The sequence below is a fragment of the Hyperolius riggenbachi genome, chromosome 1 (assembly GCF_040937935.1).
Source record: "Hyperolius riggenbachi isolate aHypRig1 chromosome 1, aHypRig1.pri, whole genome shotgun sequence".
NCBI classification, from domain to species: Eukaryota; Metazoa; Chordata; class Amphibia; order Anura; family Hyperoliidae; genus Hyperolius; species Hyperolius riggenbachi.
In genome coordinates, this window is record NC_090646.1 from 413,640,475 (window position 1) to 413,656,303 (window position 15,829).

Sequence of the window (15,829 nt, forward strand, 5' to 3'; positions counted from 1 at the left end):
GTGTTAAAAAAAAAAAAAAAAAACGTTCTTGGCTGTGAAAGACTAGCAGGTAGGGGAACCGTGAAAAAACCATGCAAACGCTGTCAGAAGTGGGATTTGAACCCACGCCTCCAGGGGAGACTGCGACCTGAACGCAGCGCCTTAGACCGCTCGGCCATCCTGACACGGAGGTGCATTGTGCCACCGGAAAGTAGGGTGGTTGAGAGAGCTGAATTGTGGTCTTCTACGAAGCCTTCAATCAAGACATGTGAATGGCACCTAGCCCTTGAGGGCAGAAGTAAGGCAGCCTCCAGCTCTAGAATCATAGCTACCGTTATTAGGCCAACCCATGAATGGTGGCATAAGCACCAGTGTTGGCTTCTTGGCCATCCAGAAGAACGGAATACGGCCGCTCTCTTTTTAGGAAGAGAATGTTATGAATGTGGTCTAAGTCTTCTTGGAGCCAGTAAGGTTTTTTTTTTTTTTTTGCTCAAAGTGGGGTCAATGTTGTGAACCTTGACCAGGGTTGAATGTAATGTGATCTTTCATGTAAGGGGAGTTGACCTAGAGGCAGTGGCGGTTTTTGATAAGACAGCTGGTGAAAGAAAATAGGTTGTCAGGAAAGAAAGATACAGCGCATGAAATAACGCTTAGGCCCTAGTGAGATTTGAACTCACGACCCCTGGTTTACAAGACCAGTGCTCTAACCCCTGAGCTCTAGAGCCACAGTGCTCTGTTGTGTAAATGTGTTAAAAAAAAAAAAAAAAACGTTCTTGGCTGTGAAAGACTAACAGGTAGGGGAACCGTGAAAAAACCATGCAAACGCTGTCAGAAGTGGGATTTGAACCCACGCCTCCAGGGGAGACTGCGACCTGAACGCAGCGCCTTAGACCGCTCGGCCATCCTAACACGGAGGTGCATTGTGCCACCGGAAAGTAGGGTGGTTGAGAGAGCTGAATTGTGGTCTTCTACGAAGCCTTCAATCAAGACATGTGAATGGCACCTAGCCCTTGAGGGCAGAAGTAAGGCAGCCTCCAGCTCTAGAATCATAGCTACCGTTATTAGGCCAACCCATGAATGGTGGCATAAGCACCAGTGTTGGCTTCTTGGCCATCCAGAAGAACGGAATACGGCCGCTCTCTTTTTAGGAAGAGAATGTTATGAATGTGGTCTAAGTCTTCTTGGAGCCAGTAAGGTTTTTTTTTTTTTTTTTGCTCAAAGTGGGGTCAATGTTGTGAACCTTGACCAGGGTTGAATGTAATGTGATCTTTCATGTAAGGGGAGTTGACCTAGAGGCAGTGGCGGTTTTTGATAAGACAGCTGGTGAAAGAAAATAGGTTGTCAGGAAAGAAAGATACAGCACATGAAATAACGCTTAGGCCCTAGTGAGATTTGAACTCACGACCCCTGGTTTACAAGACCAGTGCTCTAACCCCTGAGCTATAGAGCCACAGTGCTCTGTTGTGTAAATGTGTTAAAAAAAAAAAAAAAAAAAAAAAACGTTCTTGGCTGTGAAAGACTAGCAGGTAGGGGAACCGTGAAAAAACCATGCAAACGCTGTCAGAAGTGGGATTTGAACCCACGCCTCCAGGGCAGACTGCGACCTGAACGCAGCGCCTTAGACCGCTCAGCCATCCTGACACAGAGGTGCATTGTGCCACCGGAAAGTAGGGTGGTTGAGAGAGCTGAATTGTGGTCTTCTACGAAGCCTTCAATCAAGACATGTGAATGGCACCTAGCCCTTGAGGGCAGAAGTAAGGCAGCCTCCAGCTCTAGAATCATAGCTACCGTTATTAGGCCAACCCATGAATGGTGGCATAAGCACCAGTGTTGGCTTCTTGGCCATCCAGAAGAACGGAATACGGCCGCTCTCTTTTTAGGAAGAGAATGTTATGAATGTGGTCTAAGTCTTCTTGGAGCCAGTAAGGTTTTTTTTTTTTTTTTTGCTCAAAGTGGGGTCAATGTTGTGAACCTTGACCAGGGTTGAATGTAATGTGATCTTTCATGTAAGGGGAGTTGACCTAGAGGCAGTGGCGGTTTTTGATAAGACAGCTGGTGAAAGAAAATAGGTTGTCAGGAAAGAAAGATACAGCGCATGAAATAACACTTAGGCCCTAGTGAGATTTGAACTCACGACCCCTGGTTTACAAGACCAGTGCTCTAACCCCTGAGCTATAGAGCCACAGTGCTCTGTTGTGTAAATGTGTTAAAAAAAAAAAAAAAAACGTTCTTGGCTGTGAAAGACTAGCAGGTAGGGGAACCGTGAAAAAACCATGCAAACGCTGTCAGAAGTGGGATTTGAACCCACGCCTCCAGGGGAGACTGCGACCTGAACGCAGCGCCTTAGACCGCTCGGCCATCCTGACACGGAGGTGCATTGTGCCACCGGAAAGTAGGGTGGTTGAGAGAGCTGAATTGTGGTCTTCTACGAAGCCTTCAATCAAGACATGTGAATGGCACCTAGCCCTTGAGGGCAGAAGTAAGGCAGCCTCCAGCTCTAGAATCATAGCTACCGTTATTAGGCCAACCCATGAATGGTGGCATAAGCACCAGTGTTGGCTTCTTGGCCATCCAGAAGAACGGAATACGGCCGCTCTCTTTTTAGGAAGAGAATGTTATGAATGTGGTCTAAGTCTTCTTGGAGCCAGTAAGGTTTTTTTTTTTTTTTTGCTCAAAGTGGAGTCAATGTTGTGAACCTTGACCAGGGTTGAATGTAATGTGATCTTTCATGTAAGGGGAGTTGACCTAGAGGCAGTGGCGGTTTTTGATAAGACAGCTGGTGAAAGAAAATAGGTTGTCAGGAAAGAAAGATACAGCACATGAAATAACGCTTAGGCCCTAGTGAGATTTGAACTCACGACCCCTGGTTTACAAGACCAGTGCTCTAACCCCTGAGCTATAGAGCCACAGTGCTCTGTTGTGTAAATGTGTTAAAAAAAAAAAAAACAAACGTTCTTGGCTGTGAAAGACTAGCAGGTAGGGGAACCGTGAAAAAACCATGCAAACGCTGTCAGAAGTGGGATTTGAACCCACGCCTCCAGGAGAGACTGCGACCTGAACGCAGCGCCTTAGACCGCTTAGACATGTGAATGGCACCTAGCCCTTGAGGGCAGAAGTAAGGCAGCCTCCAGCTCTAGAATCATAGCTACCGTTATTAGGCCAACCCATGAATGGTGGCATAAGCACCAGTGTTGGCTTCTTGGCCATCCAGAAGAACGGAATACGGCCGCTCTCTTTTTAGGAAGAGAATGTTATGAATGTGGTCTAAGTCTTCTTGGAGCCAGTAAGGTTTTTTTTTTTTTTTTTGCTCAAAGTGGGGTCAATGTTGTGAACCTTGACCAGGGTTGAATGTAATGTGATCTTTCATGTAAGGGGAGTTGACCTAGAGGCAGTGGCGGTTTTTGATAAGACAGCTGGTGAAAGAAAATAGGTTGTCAGGAAAGAAAGATACAGCGCATGAAATAACGCTTAGGCCCTAGTGAGATTTGAACTCACGACCCCTGGTTTACAAGACCAGTGCTCTAACCCCTGAGCTATAGAGCCACAGTGCTCTGTTGTGTAAATGTGTTAAAAAAAAAAAAAAAAAACGTTCTTGGCTGTGAAAGACTAGCAGGTAGGGGAACCGTGAAAAAAACATGCAAACGCTGTCAGAAGTGGGATTTGAACCCACGCCTCCAGGGGAGACTGCGACCTGAACGCAGCGCCTTAGACCGCTCGGCCATCCTGACACGGAGGTGCATTGTGCCACCGGAAAGTAGGGTGGTTGAGAGAGCTGAATTGTGGTCTTCTACGAAGCCTTCAATCAAGACATGTGAATGGCACCTAGCCCTTGAGGGCAGAAGTAAGGCAGCCTCCAGCTCTAGAATCATAGCTACCGTTATTAGGCCAACCCATGAATGGTGGCATAAGCACCAGTGTTGGCTTCTTGGCCATCCAGAAGAACGGAATACGGCCGCTCTCTTTTTAGGAAGAGAATGTTATGAATGTGGTCTAAGTCTTCTTGGAGCCAGTAAGGTTTTTTTTTTTTTTTTGCTCAAAGTGGGGTCAATGTTGTGAACCTTGACCAGGGTTGAATGTAATGTGATCTTTCATGTAAGGGGAGTTGACCTAGAGGCAGTGGCGGTTTTTGATAAGACAGCTGGTGAAAGAAAATAGGTTGTCAGGAAAGAAAGATACAGCGCATGAAATAACGCTTAGGCCCTAGTGAGATTTGAACTCACGACCCCTGGTTTACAAGACCAGTGCTCTAACCCCTGAGCTCTAGAGCCACAGTGCTCTGTTGTGTAAATGTGTTAAAAAAAAAAAAAAAAACGTTCTTGGCTGTGAAAGACTAGCAGGTAGGGGAACCGTGAAAAAACCATGCAAACGCTGTCAGAAGTGGGATTTGAACCCACGCCTCCAGGGGAGACTGCGACCTGAACGCAGCGCCTTAGACCGCTCGGCCATCCTAACACGGAGGTGCATTGTGCCACCGGAAAGTAGGGTGGTTGAGAGAGCTGAATTGTGGTCTTCTACGAAGCCTTCAATCAAGACATGTGAATGGCACCTAGCCCTTGAGGGCAGAAGTAAGGCAGCCTCCAGCTCTAGAATCATAGCTACCGTTATTAGGCCAACCCATGAATGGTGGCATAAGCACCAGTGTTGGCTTCTTGGCCATCCAGAAGAACGGAATACGGCCGCTCTCTTTTTAGGAAGAGAATGTTATGAATGTGGTCTAAGTCTTCTTGGAGCCAGTAAGGTTTTTTTTTTTTTTTTTGCTCAAAGTGGGGTCAATGTTGTGAACCTTGACCAGGGTTGAATGTAATGTGATCTTTCATGTAAGGGGAGTTGACCTAGAGGCAGTGGCGGTTTTTGATAAGACAGCTGGTGAAAGAAAATAGGTTGTCAGGAAAGAAAGATACAGCACATGAAATAACGCTTAGGCCCTAGTGAGATTTGAACTCACGACCCCTGGTTTACAAGACCAGTGCTCTAACCCCTGAGCTATAGAGCCACAGTGCTCTGTTGTGTAAATGTGTTAAAAAAAAAAAAAAAAACGTTCTTGGCTGTGAAAGACTAGCAGGTAGGGGAACCGTGAAAAAACCATGCAAACGCTGTCAGAAGTGGGATTTGAACCCACGCCTCCATAGGAGACTGCGACCTGAACGCAGCGCCTTAGACCGCTCGGCCATCCTGACACGGAGGTGCATTGTGCAACCGGAAAGTAGGGTGGTTGAGAGAGCTGAATTGTGGTCTTCTACGAAGCCTTCAATCAAGACATGTGAATGGCACCTAGCCCTTGAGGGCAGAAGTAAGGCAGCCTCCAGCTCTAGAATCATAGCTACCGTTATTAGGCCAACCCATGAATGGTGGCATAAGCACCAGTGTTGGCTTCTTGGCCATCCAGAAGAACGGAATACGGCCGCTCTCTTTTTAGGAAGAGAATGTTATGAATGTGGTCTAAGTCTTCTTGGAGCCAGTAAGGTTTTTTTTTTTTTTTTGCTCAAAGTGGGGTCAATGTTGTGAACCTTGACCAGGGTTGAATGTAATGTGATCTTTCATGTAAGGGGAGTTGACCTAGAGGCAGTGGCGGTTTTTGATAAGACAGCTGGTGAAAGAAAATAGGTTGTCAGGAAAGAAAGATACAGCGCATGAAATAACGCTTAGGCCCTAGTGAGATTTGAACTCACGACCCCTGGTTTACAAGACCAGTGCTCTAACCCCTGAGCTCTAGAGCCACAGTGCTCTGTTGTGTAAATGTGTTAAAAAAAAAAAAAAAAAAAACGTTCTTGGCTGTGAAAGACTAGCAGGTAGGGGAACCATGAAAAAACCATGCAAACGATGTCAGAAGTGGGATTTGAACCCACGCCTCCAGGGGAGACTGCGACCTGAACGCAGCGCCTTAGACCGCTCGGCCATCCTGACACGGAGGTGCATTGTGCCACCGGAAAGTAGGGTGGTTGAGAGAGCTGAATTGTGGTCTTCTACAAAGCCTTCAATCAAGACATGTGAATGGCACCTAGCCCTTGAGGGCAGAAGTAAGGCAGCCTCCAGCTCTAGAATCATAGCTACCGTTATTTGGCCAACCCATGAATGGTGGGATAAGCACCAGTGTTGGCTTCTTGGCCATCCAGAAGAACGGAATACGGCCGCTCTCTTTTTAGGAAGAGAATGTTATGAATGTGGTCTAAGTCTTCTTGGAGCCAGTAAGGTTTTTTTTTTTTTTTTGCTCAAAGTGGGGTCAATGTTGTGAACCTTGACCAGGGTTGAATGTAATGTGATCTTTCATGTAAGGGGAGTTGACCTAGAGGCAGTGGCGGTTTTTGATAAGACAGCTGTTGAAAGAAAATAGGTTGTCAGGAAAGAAAGATACAGCGCATGAAATAACGCTTAGGCCCTAGAGAGATTTGAACTCACGACCCCTGGTTTACAAGACCAGTGCTCTAACCCCTGAGCTATAGAGCCACAGTGCTCTGTTGTGTAAATGTGTTAAAAAAAAAAAAAAAAAAAACGTTCTTGGCTGTGAAAGACTAGCAGGTAGGGGAACCGTGAAAAAACCATGCAAACGCTGTCAGAAGTGGGATTTGAACCCACGCCTCCAGGGGAGACTGCGACCTGAACGCAGCGCCTTAGACCGCTCGGCCATCCTGACACGGAGGTGCATTGTGCCACCGGAAAGTAGGGTGGTTGAGAGAGCTGAATTGTGGTCTTCTACGAAGCCTTCAATCAAGACATGTGAATGGCACCTAGCCCTTGAGGGCAGAAGTAAGGCAGCCTCCAGCTCTAGAATCATAGCTACCGTTATTAGGCCAACCCATGAATGGTGGCATAAGCACCAGTGTTGGCTTCTTGGCCATCCAGAAGAACGGAATACGGCCGCTCTCTTTTTAGGAAGAGAATGTTATGAATGTGGTCTAAGTCTTCTTGGAGCCAGTAAGGTTTTTTTTTTTTTTTTTGCTCAAAGTGGGGTCAATGTTGTGAACCTTGACCAGGGTTGAATGTAATGTGATCTTTCATGTAAGGGGAGTTGACCTAGAGGCAGTGGCGGTTTTTGATAAGACAGCTGGTGAAAGAAAATAGGTTGTCAGGAAAGAAAGATACAGCGCATGAAATAACGCTTAGGCCCTAGTGAGATTTGAACTCACGACCCCTGGTTTACAAGACCAGTGCTCTAACCCCTGAGCTATAGAGCCACAGTGCTCTGTTGTGTAAATGTGTTAAAAAAAAAAAAAAAAAAACGTTCTTGGCTGTGAAAGACTAGCAGGTAGGGGAACCGTGAAAAAACCATGCAAACGCTGTCAGAAGTGGGATTTGAACCCACGCCTCCAGGGGAGACTGCGACCTGAACGCAGCGCCTTAGACCGCTCAGCCATCCTGACACGGAGGTGCATTGTGCCACCGGAAAGTAGGGTGGTTGAGAGAGCTGAATTGTGGTCTTCTACGAAGCCTTCAATCAAGACATGTGAATGGCACCTAGCCCTTGAGGGCAGAAGTAAGGCAGCCTCCAGCTCTAGAATCATAGCTACCGTTATTAGGCCAACCCATGAATGGTGGCATAAGCACCAGTGTTGGCTTCTTGGCCATCCAGAAGAACGGAATACGGCCGCTCTCTTTTTAGGAAGAGAATGTTATGAATGTGGTCTAAGTCTTCTTGGAGCCAGTAAGGTTTTTTTTTTTTTTTTGCTCAAAGTGGGGTCAATGTTGTGAACCTTGACCAGGGTTGAATGTAATGTGATCTTTCATGTAAGGGGAGTTGACCTAGAGGCAGTGGCGGTTTTTGATAAGACAGCTGGTGAAAGAAAATAGGTTGTCAGGAAAGAAAGATACAGCGCATGAAATAACGCTTAGGCCCTAGTGAGATTTGAACTCACGACCCCTGGTTTACAAGACCAGTGCTCTAACCCCTGAGCTATAGAGCCACAGTGCTCTGTTGTGTAAATGTGTTAAAAAAAAAAAAAAAAAAAACGTTCTTGGCTGTGAAAGACTAGCAGGTAGGGGAACCGTGAAAAAACCATGCAAACGCTGTCAGAAGTGGGATTTGAACCCACGCCTCCAGGGGAGACTGCGACCTGAACGCAGCGCCTTAGACCGCTCGGCCATCCTGACACGGAGGTGCATTGTGCCACCGGAAAGTAGGGTGGTTGAGAGAGCTGAATTGTGGTCTTCTACGAAGCCTTCAATCAAGACATGTGAATGGCACCTAGCCCTTGAGGGCAGAAGTAAGGCAGCCTCCAGCTCTAGAATCATAGCTACCGTTATTAGGCCAACCCATGAATGGTGGCATAAGCACCAGTGTTGGCTTCTTGGCCATCCAGAAGAACGGAATACGGCCGCTCTCTTTTTAGGAAGAGAATGTTATGAATGTGGTCTAAGTCTTCTTGGAGCCAGTAAGGTTTTTTTTTTTTTTTGCTCAAAGTGGGGTCAATGTTGTGAACCTTGACCAGGGTTGAATGTAATGTGATCTTTCATGTAAGGGGAGTTGACCTAGAGGCAGTGGCGGTTTTTGATAAGACAGCTGGTGAAAGAAAATAGGTTGTCAGGAAAGAAAGATACAGCGCATGAAATAACGCTTAGGCCCTAGTGAGATTTGAACTCACACAGTGCTCTGTTGTGTAAATGTGTTAAAAAAAAAAAAAAAAAAAACGTTCTTGGCTGTGAAAGACTAGCAGGTAGGGGAACCGTGAAAAAACCATGCAAACGCTGTCAGAAGTGGGATTTGAACCCACGCCTCCAGGGGAGACTGCGACCTGAACGCAGCGCCTTAGACCGCTCGGCCATCCTGACACGGAGGTGCATTGTGCCACCGGAAAGTAGGGTGGTTGAGAGAGCTGAATTGTGGTCTTCTACGAAGCCTTCAATCAAGACATGTGAATGGCACCTAGCCCTTGAGGGCAGAAGTAAGGCAGCCTCCAGCTCTAGAATCATAGCTACCGTTATTAGGCCAACCCATGAATGGTGGCATAAGCACCAGTGTTGGCTTCTTGGCCATCCAGAAGAACGGAATACGGCCGCTCTCTTTTTAGGAAGAGAATGTTATGAATGCGGTCTAAGTCTTCTTGGAGCCAGTAAGGTTTTTTGTTTTTTTTTTGCTCAAAGTGGGGTCAATGTTGTGAACCTTGACCAGGGTTGAATGTAATGTGATCTTTCATGTAAGGGGAGTTGACCTAGAGGCAGTGGCGGTTTTTGATAAGACAGCTGGTGAAAGAAAATAGGTTGTCAGGAAAGAAAGATACAGCGCATGAAATAACGCTTAGGCCCTAGTGAGATTTGAACTCACGACCCCTGGTTTACAAGACCAGTGCTCTAACCCCTGAGCTATAGAGCCACAGTGCTCTGTTGTGTAAATGTGTTAAAAAAAAAAAAAAAAAAAACGTTCTTGGCTGTGAAAGACTAGCAGGTAGGGGAACCGTGAAAAAACCATGCAAACGCTGTCAGAAGTGGGATTTGAACCCACGCCTCCAGGGGAGACTGCGACCTGAACGCAGCGCCTTAGACCGCTCGGCCATCCTGACACGGAGGTGCATTGTGCCACCGGAAAGTAGGGTGGTTGAGAGAGCTGAATTGTGGTCTTCTACGAAGCCTTCAATCAAGACATGTGAATGGCACCTAGCCCTTGAGGGCAGAAGTAAGGCAGCCTCCAGCTCGAGAATCATAGCTACCGTTATTAGGCCAACCCATGAATGGTGGCATAAGCACCAGTGTTGGCTTCTTGGCCATCCAGAAGAACGGAATACGGCCGCTCTCTTTTTAGGAAGAGAATGTTATGAATGCGGTCTAAGTCTTCTTGGAGCCAGTAAGGTTTTTTTTTTTTTTTTGCTCAAAGTGGGGTCAATGTTGTGAACCTTGACCAGGGTTGAATGTAATGTGATCTTTCATGTAAGGGGAGTTGACCTAGAGGCAGTGGCGGTTTTTGATAAGACAGCTGGTGAAAGAAAATAGGTTGTCAGGAAAGAAAGATACAGCGCATGAAATAACGCTTAGGCCCTAGTGAGATTTGAACTCACGACCCCTGGTTTACAAGACCAGTGCTCTAACCCCTGAGCTATAGAGCCACAGTGCTCTGTTGTGTAAATGTGTTAAAAAAAAAAAAAAAAAAATGTTCTTGGCTGTGAAAGACTAGCAGGTAGGGGAACCGTGAAAAAACCATGCAAACGCTGTCAGAAGTGGGATTTGAACCCACGCCTCCAGGGGAGACTGCGACCTGAACGCGGCGCCTTAGACCGCTCAGCCATCCTGACACAGAGGTGCATTGTGCCACCGGAAAGTAGGGTGGTTGAGAGAGCTGAATTGTGGTCTTCTACGAAGCCTTCAATCAAGACATGTGAATGGCACCTAGCCCTTGAGGGCAGAAGTAAGGCAGCCTCCAGCTCTAGAATCATAGCTACCGTTATTAGGCCAACCCATGAATGGTGGCATAAGCACCAGTGTTGGCTTCTTGGCCATCCAGAAGAACGGAATACGGCCGCTCTCTTTTTAGGAAGAGAATGTTATGAATGTGGTCTAAGTCTTCTTGGAGCCAGTAAGGTTTTTTTTTTTTTTTTGCTCAAAGTGGGGTCAATGTTGTGAACCTTGACCAGGGTTGAATGTAATGTGATCTTTCATGTAAGGGGAGTTGACCTAGAGGCAGTGGCGGTTTTTGATAAGACAGCTGGTGAAAGAAAATAGGTTGTCAGGAAAGAAAGATACAGCGCATGAAATAACACTTAGGCCCTAGTGAGATTTGAACTCACAACCCCTGGTTTACAAGACCAGTGCTCTAACCCCTGAGCTATAGAGCCACAGTGCTCTGTTGTGTAAATGTGTTAAAAAAAAAAAAAAAAACGTTCTTGGCTGTGAAAGACTAGCAGGTAGGGGAACCGTGAAAAAACCATGCAAACGCTGTCAGAAGTGGGATTTGAACCCACGCCTCCAGGGGAGACTGCGACCTGAACGCAGCGCCTTAGACCGCTCGGCCATCCTGACACGGAGGTGCATTGTGCCACCGGAAAGTAGGGTGGTTGAGAGAGCTGAATTGTGGTCTTCTACGAAGCCTTCAATCAAGACATGTGAATGGCACCTAGCCCTTGAGGGCAGAAGTAAGGCAGCCTCCAGCTCTAGAATCATAGCTACCGTTATTAGGCCAACCCATGAATGGTGGCATAAGCACCAGTGTTGGCTTCTTGGCCATCCAGAAGAACGGAATACGGCCGCTCTCTTTTTAGGAAGAGAATGTTATGAATGTGGTCTAAGTCTTCTTGGAGCCAGTAAGGTTTTTTTTTTTTTTTTGCTCAAAGTGGGGTCAATGTTGTGAACCTTGACCAGGGTTGAATGTAATGTGATCTTTCATGTAAGGGGAGTTGACCTAGAGGCAGTGGCGGTTTTTGATAAGACAGCTGGTGAAAGAAAATAGGTTGTCAGGAAAGAAAGATACAGCACATGAAATAACGCTTAGGCCCTAGTGAGATTTGAACTCACGACCCCTGGTTTACAAGACCAGTGCTCTAACCCCTGAGCTATAGAGCCACAGTGCTCTGTTGTGTAAATGTGTTAAAAAAAAAAAAAAAAAACGTTCTTGGCTGTGAAAGACTAGCAGGTAGGGGAACCGTGAAAAAACCATGCAAACGCTGTCAGAAGTGGGATTTGAACCCACGCCTCCATAGGAGACTGCGACCTGAACGCAGCGCCTTAGACCGCTCGGCCATCCTGACACGGAGGTGCATTGTGCAACCGGAAAGTAGGGTGGTTGAGAGAGCTGAATTGTGGTCTTCTACGAAGCCTTCAATCAAGACATGTGAATGGCACCTAGCCCTTGAGGGCAGAAGTAAGGCAGCCTCCAGCTCTAGAATCATAGCTACCGTTATTAGGCCAACCCATGAATGGTGGCATAAGCACCAGTGTTGGCTTCTTGGCCATCCAGAAGAACGGAATACGGCCGCTCTCTTTTTAGGAAGAGAATGTTATGAATGTGGTCTAAGTCTTCTTGGAGCCAGTAAGGTTTTTTTTTTTTTTTTGCTCAAAGTGGGGTCAATGTTGTGAACCTTGACCAGGGTTGAATGTAATGTGATCTTTCATGTAAGGGGAGTTGACCTAGAGGCAGTGGCGGTTTTTGATAAGACAGCTGGTGAAAGAAAATAGGTTGTCAGGAAAGAAAGATACAGCGCATGAAATAACGCTTAGGCCCTAGTGAGATTTGAACTCACGACCCCTGGTTTACAAGACCAGTGCTCTAACCCCTGAGCTCTAGAGCCACAGTGCTCTGTTGTGTAAATGTGTTAAAAAAAAAAAAAAAAAAAACGTTCTTGGCTGTGAAAGACTAGCAGGTAGGGGAACCGTGAAAAAACCATGCAAACGCTGTCAGAAGTGGGATTTGAACCCACGCCTCCAGGGGAGACTGCGACCTGAACGCAGCGCCTTAGACCGCTCGGCCATCCTGACACGGAGGTGCATTGTGCCACCGGAAAGTAGGGTGGTTGAGAGAGCTGAATTGTGGTCTTCTACAAAGCCTTCAATCAAGACATGTGAATGGCACCTAGCCCTTGAGGGCAGAAGTAAGGCAGCCTCCAGCTCTAGAATCATAGCTACCGTTATTTGGCCAACCCATGAATGGTGGCATAAGCACCAGTGTTGGCTTCTTGGCCATCCAGAAGAACGGAATACGGCCGCTCTCTTTTTAGGAAGAGAATGTTATGAATGTGGTCTAAGTCTTCTTGGAGCCAGTAAGGTTTTTTTTTTTTTTTTGCTCAAAGTGGGGTCAATGTTGTGAACCTTGACCAGGGTTGAATGTAATGTGATCTTTCATGTAAGGGGAGTTGACCTAGAGGCAGTGGCGGTTTTTGATAAGACAGCTGTTGAAAGAAAATAGGTTGTCAGGAAAGAAAGATACAGCGCATGAAATAACGCTTAGGCCCTAGAGAGATTTGAACTCACGACCCCTGGTTTACAAGACCAGTGCTCTAACCCCTGAGCTATAGAGCCACAGTTCTCTGTTGTGTAAATGTGTTAAAAAAAAAAAAAAAAAAAACGTTCTTGGCTGTGAAAGACTAGCAGGTAGGGGAACCGTGAAAAAACCATGCAAACGCTGTCAGAAGTGGGATTTGAACCCACGCCTCCAGGGGAGACTGCGACCTGAACGCAGCGCCTTAGACCGCTCAGCCATCCTGACACGGAGGTGCATTGTGCCACCGGAAAGTAGGGTGGTTGAGAGAGCTGAATTGTGGTCTTCTACGAAGCCTTCAATCAAGACATGTGAATGGCACCTAGCCCTTGAGGGCAGAAGTAAGGCAGCCTCCAGCTCTAGAATCATAGCTACCGTTATTAGGCCAACCCATGAATGGTGGCATAAGCACCAGTGTTGGCTTCTTGGCCATCCAGAAGAACGGAATACGGCCGCTCTCTTTTTAGGAAGAGAATGTTATGAATGTGGTCTAAGTCTTCTTGGAGCCAGTAAGGTTTTTTTTTTTTTTTGCTCAAAGTGGGGTCAATGTTGTGAACCTTGACCAGGGTTGAATGTAATGTGATCTTTCATGTAAGGGGAGTTGACCTAGAGGCAGTGGCGGTTTTTGATAAGACAGCTGGTGAAAGAAAATAGGTTGTCAGGAAAGAAAGATACAGCGCATGAAATAACGCTTAGGCCCTAGTGAGATTTGAACTCACGACCCCTGGTTTACAAGACCAGTGCTCTAACCCCTGAGCTATAGAGCCACAGTGCTCTGTTGTGTAAATGTGTTAAAAAAAAAAAAAAAAAAGTTCTTGGCTGTGAAAGACTAGCAGGTAGGGGAACCGTGAAAAAACCATGCAAACGCTGTCAGAAGTGGGATTTGAACCCACGCCTCCAGGGGAGACTGCGACCTGAACGCAGCGCCTTAGACCGCTCGGCCATCCTGACACGGAGGTGCATTGTGCCACCGGAAAGTAGGGTGGTTGAGAGAGCTGAATTGTGGTCTTCTACGAAGCCTTCAATCAAGACATGTGAATGGCACCTAGCCCTTGAGGGCAGAAGTAAGGCAGCCTCCAGCTCTAGAATCATAGCTACCGTTATTAGGCCAACCCATGAATGGTGGCATAAGCACCAGTGTTGGCTTCTTGGCCATCCAGAAGAACGGAATACGGCCGCTCTCTTTTTAGGAAGAGAATGTTATGAATGTGGTCTAAGTCTTCTTGGAGCCAGTAAGGTTTTTTTTTTTTTTTTTTGCTCAAAGTGGGGTCAATGTTGTGAACCTTGACCAGGGTTGAATGTAATGTGATCTTTCATGTAAGGGGAGTTGACCTAGAGGCAGTGGCGGTTTTTGATAAGACAGCTGGTGAAAGAAAATAGGTTGTCAGGAAAGAAAGATACAGCGCATGAAATAACGCTTAGGCCCTAGTGAGATTTGAACTCACGACCCCTGGTTTACAAGACCAGTGCTCTAACCCCTGAGCTATAGAGCCACAGTGCTCTGTTGTGTAAATGTGTTAAAAAAAAAAAAAAAAAAAAACGTTCTTGGCTGTGAAAGACTAGCAGGTAGGGGAACCGTGAAAAAACCATGCAAACACTGTCAGAAGTGGGATTTGAACCCACGCCTCCAGGGGAGACTGCGACCTGAACGCAGCGCCTTAGACCGCTCGGCCATCCTGACACGGAGGTGCATTGTGCCACCGGAAAGTAGGGTGGTTGAGAGAGCTGAATTGTGGTCTTCTACGAAGCCTTCAATCAAGACATGTGAATGGCACCTAGCCCTTGAGGGCAGAAGTAAGGCAGCCTCCAGCTCTAGAATCATAGCTACCGTTATTAGGCCAACCCATGAATGGTGGCATAAGCACCAGTGTTGGCTTCTTGGCCATCCAGAAGAACGGAATACGGCCGCTCTCTTTTTAGGAAGAGAATGTTATGAATGTGGTCTAAGTCTTCTTGGAGCCAGTAAGGTTTTTTTTTTTTTTTGCTCAAAGTGGGGTCAATGTTGTGAACCTTGACCAGGGTTGAATGTAATGTGATCTTTCATGTAAGGGGAGTTGACCTAGAGGCAGTGGCGGTTTTTGATAAGACAGCTGGTGAAAGAAAATAGGTTGTCAGGAAAGAAAGATACAGCGCATGAAATAACGCTTAGGCCCTAGTGAGATTTGAACTCACGACCCCTGGTTTACAAGACCAGTGCTCTAACCCCTGAGCTATAGAGCCACAGTGCTCTGTTGTGTAAATGTGTTAAAAAAAAAAAAAAAAAAAACGTTCTTGGCTGTGAAAGACTAGCAGGTAGGGGAACCGTGAAAAAACCATGCAAACGCTGTCAGAAGTGGGATTTGAACCCACGCCTCCAGGGGAGACTGCGACCTGAACGCAGCGCCTTAGACCGCTCGGCCATCCTGACACGGAGGTGCATTGTGCCACCGGAAAGTAGGGTGGTTGAGAGAGCTGAATTGTGGTCTTCTACGAAGCCTTCAATCAAGACATGTGAATGGCACCTAGCCCTTGAGGGCAGAAGTAAGGCAGCCTCCAGCTCTAGAATCATAGCTACCGTTATTAGGCCAACCCATGAATGGTGGCATAAGCACCAGTGTTGGCTTCTTGGCCATCCAGAAGAACGGAATACGGCCGCTCTCTTTTTAGGAAGAGAATGTTATGAATGTGGTCTAAGTCTTCTTGGAGCCAGTAAGGTTTTTTTTTTTTTTTGCTCAAAGTGGGGTCAATGTTGTGAACCTTGACCAGGGTTGAATGTAATGTGATCTTTCATGTAAGGGGAGTTGACCTAGAGGCAGTGGCGGTTTTTGATAAGACAGCTGGTGAAAGAAAATAGGTTGTCAGGAAAGAAAGATACAGCGCATGAAATAACGCTTAGGCCCTAGTGAGATTTGAACTCACACAGTGCTCTGTTGTGTAAATGTGTTAAAAAAAAAAAAAAAAAAAACGTTCTTGGCTGTG

The 15,829-nt window shown here is 46.5% G+C and overlaps 33 non-coding genes across 33 annotated transcripts; all 33 read right to left on the reverse strand.

Annotated features, from left to right (window-relative positions):
* Positions 1–81: 81 nt before the first annotated feature.
* Positions 82–164, reverse strand: TRNAL-CAG (transfer RNA leucine (anticodon CAG)). The gene has a single exon. It is a non-coding gene; the product is annotated as a tRNA-Leu (tRNA).
* Positions 165–805: 641 nt separating this feature from the next.
* On the reverse strand, positions 806–888 carry TRNAL-CAG (transfer RNA leucine (anticodon CAG)). The gene has a single exon. It is a non-coding gene; the product is annotated as a tRNA-Leu (tRNA).
* A 468-nt stretch (positions 889–1,356) lies between these two features.
* TRNAT-UGU (transfer RNA threonine (anticodon UGU)) lies at positions 1,357–1,429 on the reverse strand. The gene has a single exon. It is a non-coding gene; the product is annotated as a tRNA-Thr (tRNA).
* A 659-nt stretch (positions 1,430–2,088) lies between these two features.
* TRNAT-UGU (transfer RNA threonine (anticodon UGU)) lies at positions 2,089–2,161 on the reverse strand. Its single transcript has one exon. It is a non-coding gene; the product is annotated as a tRNA-Thr (tRNA).
* Positions 2,162–2,262: 101 nt separating this feature from the next.
* Positions 2,263–2,345, reverse strand: TRNAL-CAG (transfer RNA leucine (anticodon CAG)). The gene has a single exon. It is a non-coding gene; the product is annotated as a tRNA-Leu (tRNA).
* Positions 2,346–2,812: 467 nt separating this feature from the next.
* On the reverse strand, positions 2,813–2,885 carry TRNAT-UGU (transfer RNA threonine (anticodon UGU)). The gene has a single exon. It is a non-coding gene; the product is annotated as a tRNA-Thr (tRNA).
* A 564-nt stretch (positions 2,886–3,449) lies between these two features.
* Positions 3,450–3,522, reverse strand: TRNAT-UGU (transfer RNA threonine (anticodon UGU)). The gene has a single exon. It is a non-coding gene; the product is annotated as a tRNA-Thr (tRNA).
* Positions 3,523–3,624: 102 nt separating this feature from the next.
* Positions 3,625–3,707, reverse strand: TRNAL-CAG (transfer RNA leucine (anticodon CAG)). Its single transcript has one exon. It is a non-coding gene; the product is annotated as a tRNA-Leu (tRNA).
* Positions 3,708–4,348: 641 nt separating this feature from the next.
* On the reverse strand, positions 4,349–4,431 carry TRNAL-CAG (transfer RNA leucine (anticodon CAG)). The gene has a single exon. It is a non-coding gene; the product is annotated as a tRNA-Leu (tRNA).
* Positions 4,432–4,899: 468 nt separating this feature from the next.
* TRNAT-UGU (transfer RNA threonine (anticodon UGU)) lies at positions 4,900–4,972 on the reverse strand. Its single transcript has one exon. It is a non-coding gene; the product is annotated as a tRNA-Thr (tRNA).
* Positions 4,973–5,073: 101 nt separating this feature from the next.
* On the reverse strand, positions 5,074–5,156 carry TRNAL-CAG (transfer RNA leucine (anticodon CAG)). Its single transcript has one exon. It is a non-coding gene; the product is annotated as a tRNA-Leu (tRNA).
* A 644-nt stretch (positions 5,157–5,800) lies between these two features.
* On the reverse strand, positions 5,801–5,883 carry TRNAL-CAG (transfer RNA leucine (anticodon CAG)). Its single transcript has one exon. It is a non-coding gene; the product is annotated as a tRNA-Leu (tRNA).
* A 644-nt stretch (positions 5,884–6,527) lies between these two features.
* TRNAL-CAG (transfer RNA leucine (anticodon CAG)) lies at positions 6,528–6,610 on the reverse strand. The gene has a single exon. It is a non-coding gene; the product is annotated as a tRNA-Leu (tRNA).
* Positions 6,611–7,078: 468 nt separating this feature from the next.
* On the reverse strand, positions 7,079–7,151 carry TRNAT-UGU (transfer RNA threonine (anticodon UGU)). Its single transcript has one exon. It is a non-coding gene; the product is annotated as a tRNA-Thr (tRNA).
* Positions 7,152–7,254: 103 nt separating this feature from the next.
* Positions 7,255–7,337, reverse strand: TRNAL-CAG (transfer RNA leucine (anticodon CAG)). Its single transcript has one exon. It is a non-coding gene; the product is annotated as a tRNA-Leu (tRNA).
* A 467-nt stretch (positions 7,338–7,804) lies between these two features.
* TRNAT-UGU (transfer RNA threonine (anticodon UGU)) lies at positions 7,805–7,877 on the reverse strand. The gene has a single exon. It is a non-coding gene; the product is annotated as a tRNA-Thr (tRNA).
* A 104-nt stretch (positions 7,878–7,981) lies between these two features.
* Positions 7,982–8,064, reverse strand: TRNAL-CAG (transfer RNA leucine (anticodon CAG)). The gene has a single exon. It is a non-coding gene; the product is annotated as a tRNA-Leu (tRNA).
* Positions 8,065–8,659: 595 nt separating this feature from the next.
* Positions 8,660–8,742, reverse strand: TRNAL-CAG (transfer RNA leucine (anticodon CAG)). Its single transcript has one exon. It is a non-coding gene; the product is annotated as a tRNA-Leu (tRNA).
* A 468-nt stretch (positions 8,743–9,210) lies between these two features.
* On the reverse strand, positions 9,211–9,283 carry TRNAT-UGU (transfer RNA threonine (anticodon UGU)). Its single transcript has one exon. It is a non-coding gene; the product is annotated as a tRNA-Thr (tRNA).
* A 104-nt stretch (positions 9,284–9,387) lies between these two features.
* Positions 9,388–9,470, reverse strand: TRNAL-CAG (transfer RNA leucine (anticodon CAG)). Its single transcript has one exon. It is a non-coding gene; the product is annotated as a tRNA-Leu (tRNA).
* Positions 9,471–9,937: 467 nt separating this feature from the next.
* TRNAT-UGU (transfer RNA threonine (anticodon UGU)) lies at positions 9,938–10,010 on the reverse strand. Its single transcript has one exon. It is a non-coding gene; the product is annotated as a tRNA-Thr (tRNA).
* Positions 10,011–10,663: 653 nt separating this feature from the next.
* TRNAT-UGU (transfer RNA threonine (anticodon UGU)) lies at positions 10,664–10,736 on the reverse strand. Its single transcript has one exon. It is a non-coding gene; the product is annotated as a tRNA-Thr (tRNA).
* Positions 10,737–10,837: 101 nt separating this feature from the next.
* On the reverse strand, positions 10,838–10,920 carry TRNAL-CAG (transfer RNA leucine (anticodon CAG)). Its single transcript has one exon. It is a non-coding gene; the product is annotated as a tRNA-Leu (tRNA).
* Positions 10,921–11,387: 467 nt separating this feature from the next.
* On the reverse strand, positions 11,388–11,460 carry TRNAT-UGU (transfer RNA threonine (anticodon UGU)). The gene has a single exon. It is a non-coding gene; the product is annotated as a tRNA-Thr (tRNA).
* Positions 11,461–11,562: 102 nt separating this feature from the next.
* TRNAL-CAG (transfer RNA leucine (anticodon CAG)) lies at positions 11,563–11,645 on the reverse strand. The gene has a single exon. It is a non-coding gene; the product is annotated as a tRNA-Leu (tRNA).
* A 644-nt stretch (positions 11,646–12,289) lies between these two features.
* On the reverse strand, positions 12,290–12,372 carry TRNAL-CAG (transfer RNA leucine (anticodon CAG)). Its single transcript has one exon. It is a non-coding gene; the product is annotated as a tRNA-Leu (tRNA).
* Positions 12,373–13,016: 644 nt separating this feature from the next.
* Positions 13,017–13,099, reverse strand: TRNAL-CAG (transfer RNA leucine (anticodon CAG)). The gene has a single exon. It is a non-coding gene; the product is annotated as a tRNA-Leu (tRNA).
* A 466-nt stretch (positions 13,100–13,565) lies between these two features.
* TRNAT-UGU (transfer RNA threonine (anticodon UGU)) lies at positions 13,566–13,638 on the reverse strand. The gene has a single exon. It is a non-coding gene; the product is annotated as a tRNA-Thr (tRNA).
* Positions 13,639–13,739: 101 nt separating this feature from the next.
* TRNAL-CAG (transfer RNA leucine (anticodon CAG)) lies at positions 13,740–13,822 on the reverse strand. The gene has a single exon. It is a non-coding gene; the product is annotated as a tRNA-Leu (tRNA).
* Positions 13,823–14,291: 469 nt separating this feature from the next.
* On the reverse strand, positions 14,292–14,364 carry TRNAT-UGU (transfer RNA threonine (anticodon UGU)). The gene has a single exon. It is a non-coding gene; the product is annotated as a tRNA-Thr (tRNA).
* A 105-nt stretch (positions 14,365–14,469) lies between these two features.
* Positions 14,470–14,552, reverse strand: TRNAL-CAG (transfer RNA leucine (anticodon CAG)). Its single transcript has one exon. It is a non-coding gene; the product is annotated as a tRNA-Leu (tRNA).
* Positions 14,553–15,018: 466 nt separating this feature from the next.
* On the reverse strand, positions 15,019–15,091 carry TRNAT-UGU (transfer RNA threonine (anticodon UGU)). Its single transcript has one exon. It is a non-coding gene; the product is annotated as a tRNA-Thr (tRNA).
* A 104-nt stretch (positions 15,092–15,195) lies between these two features.
* On the reverse strand, positions 15,196–15,278 carry TRNAL-CAG (transfer RNA leucine (anticodon CAG)). The gene has a single exon. It is a non-coding gene; the product is annotated as a tRNA-Leu (tRNA).
* Positions 15,279–15,829: the final 551 nt, after the last annotated feature.